Here is an 11415-nt window from a genome sequence, read left to right as displayed (position 1 = left end):
GCCCAGAAGTGACAAGTATGCTTTTATTCACATCTCATTGGCCAGAACTAGTCACATGAAAGAGAAGAGAGTATTCCTTCCACGTGTCCAGAAGCGGTTAGAAAACTGGAGATCACTTAGCACTAGAAATCTCTGCCAAGCTTTTTCAAAAAACGTCAATGTTGAAGTCTTTCTTGCATGAATCAGCAACGAAAGTGTCAACTACAAATTGGCGCTTACCAAGAGCATTGCCAAGGACTGAACACCAAAGGCGTTTGCCACCTGCCTCTACGGAGATTGAACCCCATGCTGCCATAGCTGTTGACCTTCAACAACCCCTGAGGGAGTTTACGGTGGAGTGAAGCGCTCTAACAGAAGCAGAAGATATTAAGAAGAGGTGGCAAGAATACACAGAAGAACTGTACAAAAAAGATCTTCACGATAAAGATAATCACGATGGCGTGATCACTTACCTGGAGCCAGACATCTTGGAATGTGAAGTCAAGTGGGCCTTAGAGAGCATCACTACGAACAAAGCTAGTGGAGGTGATGGAATTCCAGTTGAGCTATTTCAAATCCTGAAAGATGATGCTGTGAAAGTGCTGCACTCAATATGCCAACAAATTTGGAAAACTCAGCAGTGGCCACAGGACTGGAAAAGGTCAGTCTTCATTCCAATCCCAAAGAAAGGCAATGCCAAAGAATGCTCAAACTACCGCACAGTTGCACTCATCTCACACTCTAGTAAAGTCATGCTCAAAATTCTCCAAGCCAAGCTTCAGCAATATGTGAACCGTGAACTTCCAGATGTTCAAGCAGGTTTTAGAAAAGGCAGAGGAACCAGAGATTAAATTGCCAACATCCGCTGGATCATGGAGAAAGCAAGAGAGTTCCAGAAAAACATCTATTTCTGCTTCATTGACTATGCCAAAGCCTTTGACTGTGTGAATCACAATAAACTGTGGAACATTCTGAAAGAGATGGGAATACCAGACCACCTGACCTGCCTCTTGAGAAACCTGTATGCAGGTCAGGAAGCAACAGTTAGAACTGGTCATGGAACAACAGACTGGTTCCAAATAGGAAAAGGAGTACGTCAAGGTTGTATATTGTCACCCTGCTTATTTAACTTATATGCAGAGTACATCATGAGGAATGCTGGGCTGGAAGAAGCACAAGCTGGAATCAAGATTGCCGGGAGAAATATCGATAACCTCAGATATGCAGATGACACCACCCTTACGGCAGAAATTGAAGAGGAACTCAAAAGCCTCTTGATGAAAGTGAAAGAGGAGAGTGAAGAGTTTGGCTTGAAGCTCAACATTCAGAAAACAAAGATCATGGCATCTGGTCCCATCACTTCATGGGAAATAAATGGGGAAACAGTGGAAACAGTGTCAGACTTTGTTTTTTTGGGCTCCAAAATCACTGCAGATGCTGATTGCAGCCATGAAATTAAAAGACGCTTCCTCCTTGGAAGGAAAGTTATGACCAACCTAGATAGTATATTAAAAAGCAGAGACATTACTTTGCCAACCAAGGTCCGTCTAGTCAAGGCTATGGTTTTTCCCGTGGTCATGTATAAATGTGAGAGTTGGACTGTGAAGGAAGCTGATCGCCGAAGAATTGATGCTTTTGAACTGTGGTGCTGGAGAAGACTCTTGAGAGTCCCTTGGACTGCAAGGAGATCCAACCAGTCCATTCTAGAGGAGATCAATCCTGGGTGTTCATTGGAAGGACTGATGCTAAAGCTGAAACTGCAATACTTTGGCCACCTCATGCGACGAGTTGACTCACTGGAAAAGACTCTGATGCTGGGAGGAATTGGGGGCGGGAGGAGAAGGGGACGACAGAGAATGAGATGGCTGGATGGCATCACCAACTCGATGGACATGAGTTTTAGTGAACTCCGGGTGTTGGTGATGGACAGGGAGGCCTGGCATGCTGTGATTCATGGGGTCGCGGAGAGTCGGACACGACTGAGCGACTGAAGTGAACTGAACTGAACTGAGGCGCTCTGTGCTCCAGGGAATCTGGTGGGACAGGTCTTTAGATAGTTGGCTGTTTTTAGGAACAGATTTTATTATCTCAATCCTTATATCTCCTCATATCTAGAGAAGCACTAAATCCCTTCATGGTGACATCAGATCCTAATGACTAACAAAAAAACCTTTTGTAAAATGAGTACTTCATGGTATTCAACTCCCCCTTCACCAAAACCTTATATATTGACTTTCCCTCACTGCCGCTTTGGAGCAGTCTCTCAGAGCTATCTGAGATTCTGCCTCCTGGCCTGAAGTCCTCATTTTGCCCCAAATAAAACTTAACTCACAACTCTCAAGTTGTACATCATTTTTTAGTCAACAGAAGCCTGACTACAATAATGAAGTAAAAACGCAGTATCATCAGTCATTAAGTAAATGCAACTCAAAACCACACTGAAATGCCACTTCATACCCAGTAGGACAGCTGTAATTTTAAAAAACTGGAACCCTCATACATTGTAGGTAGAAATGTAAAATGGTGCAGCCACTGTGGAAAACAGTTTGGTGGCTCTTCGAAAAGTTAGAGTCACCATACAACCTGCATATCTATTCCTGGGTATTACCTACCATCAGACGCTACCTAAGAGAGTTGAAAAAAATGTACGTTGAAATAAAAACTATACAGTGTTTCAGTTCAGTTCAGTCGCTCAGTCGTGTCCGACTCTTTGCGACCCCATGAATCACAGCACGCCAGGCCTCCCTGTCCATCACCAAATCCCGGAGTTCACTCAAACTCATGTCCATCAAGCTGGTGATGCCATCCAGCCATCTCATTCTCTGTCGTCCCCATCTCCTCCCGCCCCCAATCCCTCCCAGCATCAGAGTCTTTTCCAGTGAGTCAACTCGTCGCATGAGGTGGCCAAAGTATTGCAGTTTCAGCTTTAGCATCAGTCCTTCCAATGAACACCCAGGATTGATCTCCTCTAGAATGGACTGGTTGGATCTCCTTGCAGTCCAAGGGACTCTCAAGAGTCTTCTCCAACACCACAGTTCAAAAGCATCGATTCTTCGGCGATCAGCTTTCTTCACAGTCCAACTCTCACATCCATACATGACCACGGGAAAAACCATAGCCTTGACTAGACGGACCTTTGTTGGCAAAGTAATGTCTCTGCTTTTTAATATGCTATCTAGGTTGGTCATGACTTTCCTTCCAAGGAGTAAGTGTCTTTTAATTTCATGGCTGCAATCAGCATCTGCAGTGATTTTGGAGCCCAAAAAAAGAAAGTCTGACACTGTTTCCACTGTTTGCCCATCTATTTCCCATGAAGTGATGGGACCAGATGCCATGATCTTTGTTTTGTGAATGTTGAGCTTCTACAGTGTTTCCGTTCCGTTCAGTCGCTCAGTCGTGTCCGACTCTTTGCGACCCCATGGACTGTTGCCTACCAGGCTTCTCCGTCCATGGGATTCTCCAGGCAAGAATACTGGAGTGGGTTACCATTTCTACAGTGTTTAGTGCAGCATTATTTAGAGAAGTTATTATAATAGCTGAAAATTTCCACCAAAAGGCAGAAGCAAATCAAATATCATTAACTAATGAATGGATAAGCAAAATGTGGCATATCCATACCACGGAATATTATTCTGCCATTAAAAGGCATGAAGTACTGATCGTGCTACATGATAAGCCTTGAAAACAAGTGAAAGAAGCCAAGCACAAAAGACCACATATTGTATGATTCTATCTTTATGAAACGTCTGCGTTTGCTTAATCATTCAGCTGTGTCTGACTCTTTGCCACCCCTGGGACTGGAGCCCACCAGGCTCCTCTGTCCATGGCATTCTCCAGGCAAAAATCCTAGAGTGGGTTGCCATGCCCTCCTCCAGGGGATCTTCCCAACTCAGGATCAAATCCAGGTCTCCCACATTGCAGGCGGATTCTTTACCATCTGAGCCACCAGGGAAGCCCATATGAAACATCTAGAACAGAGAAATTCACAAAAACAGAAGGACAATGAATGGTGGCAGAAAGCTGGTGAGAAGACAGGAAGTGACTCTAATGGGCACGGAGTTTGTTTTTGCAAGGATGAAGTGGTCAGAGTTAGACGGTGGTGATGGTCACAAAGCCTTGTGAAGAGACTAAAAGCCACTGAATAGGACACATTAAAATGGTTAAAATGGTGAATGTGTGTATGTGAATTTTACCTCAGTTGTTAAATGTGTGTGTGTATGTGCTAGTGGTAAAGAACCCACCTACCTAAGCAAGAGACAAAAGAGACGTGAGTTCCAGTCTTTCTGCCTGGAGAATCCCGTGGACACAGGAGACTGGCGGGCTACGGCTACAGTCCATAGGATCGCAAAGAGTCGGACACCACTGAAGCGACTTAGCACAACCCATAGCACACACATGGATGTGCAGGCGCCCAGCATAGAATGAAGTTACTCAAGCTCTGGCTAGTCTATAGGCTGTATTTGACACTCAGCTCTACCAGGTAGGTGAATGAAAGCGAAACACTTGACCTCTCTAAATCTCAGTTTCCTGTGTAAAAAATGGGGATGATAATAATGCCTGCCTCATAGAGTTGTCCGGAGAAGGCAACGGCAAGCCACTCCAGTACTCTTGCCTAGAAAATCCCATGGACGGAGGAGCCTGGTAGGCTGCAGTCCATGCGGTCGCTACGAGTCAGACATGACTGAGCGACTTCACTTTCCCTTTTCACTTTCACACATTGGAGAAGGAAATGGCAACCCACTCCAGTGTTCTTGCCTGGAGAATCCCAGGGACGGGGAGCCTAGTGGGCTGCCGTCTATGGGGTCACACAGAGTCGGACACAACTGAAGTGACTTAGCAGCAGCAGCAGCATAGAGTTGTCATGAGGATTAAATGAGCTACTGAAAGTACATATCAGGGGACTAGAACATAGTAAGCCCTCAGTAAATAGTGCAAAACCTAACTAAATGCACAGATAATATTCCCGTACAGAGAGAGAGAAAGAAAGAGAAATAGACTGGGAAGAATGTGCTGATCAGCCCACAGGAACTTTCTTGTCTTGAAACTTTACCAGTAGGAATTTTGTAATTTATCACACATTCTTTTTTAGATTTGCCTAGAATGACTCAGTCCCCTAAAGGCAAAGTACCTGATAAAATGACAAACGGAAGTCATTGAATTAAAATGTCAAGATCCTGTACACACACACACACACACACACACACACACCCTTGAAAGCCACTAGTTAACACACACACACACACACACACACACCCCCTTGAAAGCCTGTCTGACATAACAAACTAGTTATGTTCCTCTAAATCAGCAATGACTGAGGAAAGTTATTCACTGCCAAGGAAAGCAAACGTGAATTTTCACTGTTAGATACGTTCGCCAAAATTACAGCTTCACATAACTTGCAGCTTCTTTGCTCCTACAAGTCTTTCCAGAAAGTGAAAGTTGCTCAGTCGTGTCCGACTCTTTGTGACCCCCCTCCCCCGCCCCATGGACTATACATACAGTGCATGGAATTCTCCAGGTCAGAATACTGGAGTTGGTAACCTTTCTGTTCTTCAGGGAATCTTCCCAACCCAGGGATCAAACCCAGGTCTCCCACATTGCAGGCGGATTCCTTACCAACTGAGCCACAAGGGAAGCCCAAGAATACTGGAGTGGGTGGGTAGCCTATCCCTTCTCCAGCGGATCTTCCCGACCCAGAAATCGACAGGGTCTCCTGCATCGCAAGCGGATTCTTTACCAACTGAGCTACCAGGGAAGCCCCACAAATCTTTCCAAGGCCAGCTCAAATATCACCTCATTGAGCCTTTCCAATCACTCCAGAAGAACTATACTTTCTCTCCCACTGAGCTTCTCAGTGAAAGGAAGGACCTGAGGAAGGAAGGGAGGGAGGGAGGGAGATGAGTTAAAGGCACTAATTCAAAAGCCTAATCTCCTACCATAACCTTTGCCTTCACATCATTTTCTCAAGTTCCTCCTGTCCCAAGACCAGAGTTCTTTGACCTCATCAATGTCACCAGCACGCCGTCACTTCCTAACATTTTATCGGTCGTGTCCCTCCTCATCCAGCTGCAGTTGCAGGGTCTAACACTGCGTCTGCCAACACCTTCAGTTCCTTGATCTTCTCCTTCCAAAGCAAAACCCTAACTATGCACAGATCCGAGACCACCTACGGTCTCTGGGCCTCAACCTGAAGTCCGAATTATTGCTGGAGAAAACCCCCAACTAGGCAGGATGCTACCAGGTCAAATTCATAGTGACCAAGCCTGAACTTAGGCTCAACGATGGAGCAACTCTTCCTGCTCCTTCCTGCTTCCTTCTCTGCTAAGCCCCTCTCCCATGTTTTATGATTTCTTACCTCTCCCCTCCACTGAAACTCTGACTTCCTCCTTCTCTCCATTGTGAGCCCCTGTGCCAGGTCCTCGTATTTCAGCCACCAAGTCTCTATTCGCAACTATCTTCTTTCTCTATTACATACAGGAAGTGCCTTTCCCTTAATGAAACTCATTTTTCCCCATGTGTACTCTGGACTGAATCTTCTCTCCGCTCAGGGTCAGACTGTCCACCCAAGGTGTTCATCAGGCCACATCTGAGTGAAACTCTGGTTTTTTCTTTTGTTAATCTTTATCATGGAAGTTATCGCTGATGACTTATGTCATTTTTTAAAAGAAGAATTTAAGAGAAAGGTATGAGTCATTGTCTTCTGGGAGATGTGGTAATACCCACCCTGTCATTTGAATCAACATTCAGCCCCCATTCCATTTGAGGGCAGGAGTAGATACTAAATCCTGCCAGCCACGAAGCTAGAAGGGCTCAAGTCTTAAGGCAATTTTATTTTTTCTATTTTTCTGGCCGTGCTGCACAACATGAGGGATCTTAGTTCCCTGACCAGGGATCGAACCCATCCCCCCTGCAGTGGACATGTGGTGTGTTAACTGGTTACTGGTGTCTTAACTACTGGAAGTCCGGAGGAGATCATATTAAGTGCTACTGAATATAGTCACTCAGTCTCTTCTACAGCAGATTTAACCCACTTCAGTACTCTTGCCTGGAGAATCAGAGTCAGACACGACCGAGCGGCTTCACTCACTCACTCAGTTGGATTTCCCAGGTAGCACAGTGGTAAAAAAATCCACCTGCCAATGCAGGAAACACAAGAGACGCAGGTTCGATTCCTGGGTCAGGAAGATGCCCTGGAGAAGGAAACGGCAACCCACTCCAGTATTCTTGCCTGGAAAATTCCACGGACAGAGGAGCCTGGCGGGCTACAATCCACGGGGTCACAAAGAGTCGGACACGGCTGAATGACTGAGCAGGCACAAAATTTTCTAATTTACCTTAATCATAAAAACTGAGTCAGAGAGATTTACCTAATTGCCAGTCTCTGAAACAGGAGGGAATTCAAAAGGAGTCTGACAGCATGTGAGGGGCTCGAGGGTGGGAGGGTTTACCTCCGTGGAGCCACTTCTCCTGTGTCGGTGAATCACACAGTCAAATTACAGAGCAAGTGACAGGAGCTCGGCTAGACTCCAGCGCCTGGTGTCAGAAGGTTATTCATCAGCCCTACAGCACTGGCTCTCTGTTTGGCAAGGGATGTTGGTTCTAATTAGGTACTGCTCCCCGTGGGCCACCTGGCAGGACCTTTATTCTCTCCACAATTATTAATCAGCTCTCTGGTGCTAACAAGATCAGATGGAGAAGTATGTAAATTCACCCTCGATTCTTTGTTCCCATCACTCGGCAGGCCACCTTACGAGCTCACTAATGAGGTCCTGGCCAACTAACTAGCAAGCTGGCCAGCTCCTGTTCCTAATGATCACAAAATGGGATTTTTGAAATTTCGAAAACATAAGCCAGTCCAACACACTGCAATATATAATCTTTATGCAACTTTCTGATAAAACTTTAAACTAGGCCATGTTAAAATTGAGTAACTAAATTACAATAAAATTGAAGAAATGCACAGAAATTGAAGGATTAAGGGGGCACAAATTCAACACTTGGGGACTTTTCTGTCTGTCCCCAGAGACGGAGCCCTCATCTGTATTCTATTATCAAAATTGCATCCTTCTGCTGTTTCTTCCTCTCCTAATTTCAAAATAGAACTTATACTCTGAAGCAAGTATTAAATGGAACCTTATGAAATTACCAATTTTTGACCTACAATCGTGGCAATTTCATACAGTTCAACGCGTAATGCGTGAGACCTTGGAAGAGTTTTTGAAGGGGATTGAGTTTTTCAAGCATAAAAATAAATAATCATAGGAATAAAATAGAGAGCCCAGAAATAAACCCATGCATATATGGTCAATTAATCTACAAGGGAGGCCAGAATATACAATCAGAAAAAGACAGTCTCTTCCATAAATAATATTGGGAAAACTGGCTACATGTAAAAGAATGAAATTAGAATATTTTCTCATGCCATGTATAAAAGAAACTCAATATAAAGTCCTAAATGTAACACCTGAAACCATAAAACTAGAAGAAAATATAGGTTGTACTCTCTTTGACATCGGTCTTAACAATATTTTGGATCTGTCTGCTCAGGTAAGGGAAACAAAAAACAAAAATAAATAATTGGACCTAGTTAAAAGCTTTGACACAGCAAACAAAACCAATAATATAATATCCTATATATTAATAATAGTTTGTATATAATAAGTATCATATACATATAGATTGAATACATACATACAATAGATTATAGTATCTATTGGATAGATTGAGAGATCTGAAATAGATATGACAAAATTTTGTCATTTGGATGGTAGATACAAGGATATTTGATAAACTTGTCTCCATACTTTTCTCATACTTGATATATTCTGTAATACATTTTAAAATGAATAACTATTCACAAGAAAATCTAAACCTGACCACAGAGGCTGAATTTGCTGCTTTGATCTCTGCTGACACCTGACACGGGAGAGAGAACAAGGCATCCAAATGTTCCACGCTTTTTCTCGTCACAAAATTTCCGTGACATCACTTGCAAGAAAACAGCCTAGCGCCTGGGGTGGGGAGGAAATCAAACTAAGGAAGGTGGATATAGTATATACCAAGGCAGAGATTCTCAGTCCTGTTTCCCCTACACCATATCTGAGAAAGAAGAGTCACATTTGAGACACTTTCAAGAAGAGGAACCCAGATGTTTAGTAGCCAAGATTAGCTATGGTTCATGAGCAGCAACATAATCTGTTGATTTGACAGCTGTAAGTCCACTTTTCTCTTCCTCTGATCAGAGGGAACAAAACTCTGACCCAAGGTTTGAAAAAAAATTAGGCACTGACTTTGGATATCTGACCTTCTAACCTGATGGGACCAGTTCAGTTCAGTTCAGTCGCTCAGTCGTGACCGACTCTCCGCGACCCCACGAATCACAGCATGCCAGGCCTCCCTGTCCACCACCAACTCCTGGAGTTCACCCCAACTCATGTCCATCGAGTCGGTGATGCCATCCAGCCATCTCATTCTCTGTTGTCCTCGTCTCCTCCCACCCCCAATCCCTCCTAGCATCAGACTCTTTTCCAGTGAGTCAACTTGTCGCATGAGGTGGCCAAAGTATTGGAGTTTCAGCTTTAGCATCAGTCCTTCCAATGAACACCCAGGATTGATCTCCTTTAGAATGGATGGGACCAGAGGACCAGTCATATTCCTGGCCTGGGGCGTGGCTTGTGAGCACTGGTGACGCATCCTCTGGAGTTCCTGCCTGCTCCCCGTCTCGTTCCTTCCCACACCTGCAGTTTGGAGTCAGTCGTCACCCCAACGTGAGTCAGGGGAGCGGGGCACATTAGGGACTCTGAGATTGAAAAAGGATGCCACTGCCCTGTGCTGGGACCAGCAGCTGACAGTGGCGGTGGGCAGTGGGGAAGGGGGAGGTGCGGCCAGAAGAGTCGTCCGTCATCTTTCCTCTTCCTCTCACTGCATCTTGTGCTGTCCCACCAACATTCTCATTAAACTCCCGCCCTTTCACAGCATGAAAAGGAGGAGGAGTAGCCGCAGGCAGAGAGAAGTGAGGGACCTAGAACAGAAGGCACTGCGGACAGGAGAGAAGGTCCCATGATGGACCTTTTCCCAGGGGCCGTACAGTGAGCTGGGTCAGTGCAGGGTAGGGGATTGTCAGACAGACAAAACTGGTAGATAGGGACGAATACACAGGACAGTTGTTTCAAGATACTGATGAAAACTTTATAAAATGGAGATTACATAGCAACAAGGATTTACTGTATAACACAGGGGACCATACTCAATACCTCGTAATAACCTACAATGGAAAATAAACACACACACATATATATATCTGAATCAGTTTGTTGTATACCTGAAACTAACACAATATTATAAGTCAATTATACTTCAGTTTCTTTAAATGGAGGTTGGAATTCATACTTTAGATGATGCTCATATATTCTGGGGCTTGCTCATGTAAAGAATCTGCTTGCAATGAGGGAGACTGGAGTTCCATCCCTGGATTGGGAAGATCCTCTGGAGATGGGAATGGCTACCCACTCCAGTATTCTTGCCTGGAGAATTCCATGGACAGAGGAGCCTGGTGAACTATAGTCCATGAGGTCACAGAGTCGGACACAACTGAGTGACTGATACTCTCACTTTTCTATCATATATTTTTAAGTGAAGCCAAATGAGCTTATTTTTAAAAAGCTTGTCATGTTGGAACTCAAAAACTTTAGTCAATAGATGTTTCTGATGTTCTTGAACAGGTGTTCATTAATTTGAGGAAATTAAGGAAAGAATTAAGTCCCTATGTGACTGAAAATGGGAGACCACTGTCTCTGGTTCTAATAGGTCAGAAATATCTTTGTGTGAAAAACTGTAATATAAGTAACCCTTATATTCTGGTAGCAAGTCGGGGGAAGCTTATCTCCCTAATAGGTCTACAGCCCACAAAATATTCAAAGCAGAGACGTCACTGCCCACTAACTTTGTATAGTGGAGCATTACTGCCCTCTAGTGATGAAAAGAAAAAAAGAATTTAGGAAAAGCTTGGAGAGAGCAACTGTACCCGACTCCAGTACTCTTGCCTGGAAAATCCCATGGACGGAGGAGCCTGGTGGGCTGCAGTCCATGGGGTCGCGAAGAGTCAGACACGACTGAGCGACTTCATTTTCACTTTCATGCATTGGAGAAGGAAATGGCAACCCCCTCCAGTGTTCTTGCCTGGAAAATCCCAGGGACGGGGGAGCCTGGTGGGCTGCCATCTATGGGGTCACACAGAGTCAGACACGACTGAAGCAACTTAGCAGGAGCAGCAGCAGCAGCAGCAGGCAGTAGCAACCAATGCTGCCAATACACATTTTGAAGTTTTAGATTCTCTGTGCCATGACAGGTGACTTCTTAACAGTTTTTGATTAGGAGATACCATGAGCCATTCTATGTCAGAAAAAAGAAAACCTGGCACTGCTTTCCAAAGTTATC

The sequence above is a fragment of the Moschus berezovskii genome, chromosome 26, assembly GCF_049115385.1.
Source record: "Moschus berezovskii isolate FMDL1 chromosome 26, NW_MosBer_1.0, whole genome shotgun sequence".
In the NCBI taxonomy this organism is placed as follows: Eukaryota; Metazoa; Chordata; class Mammalia; order Artiodactyla; family Moschidae; genus Moschus; species Moschus berezovskii.
The sequence above is the reverse complement of the archived record's forward strand: the minus strand, read 5'-3'. Positions refer to the sequence as shown.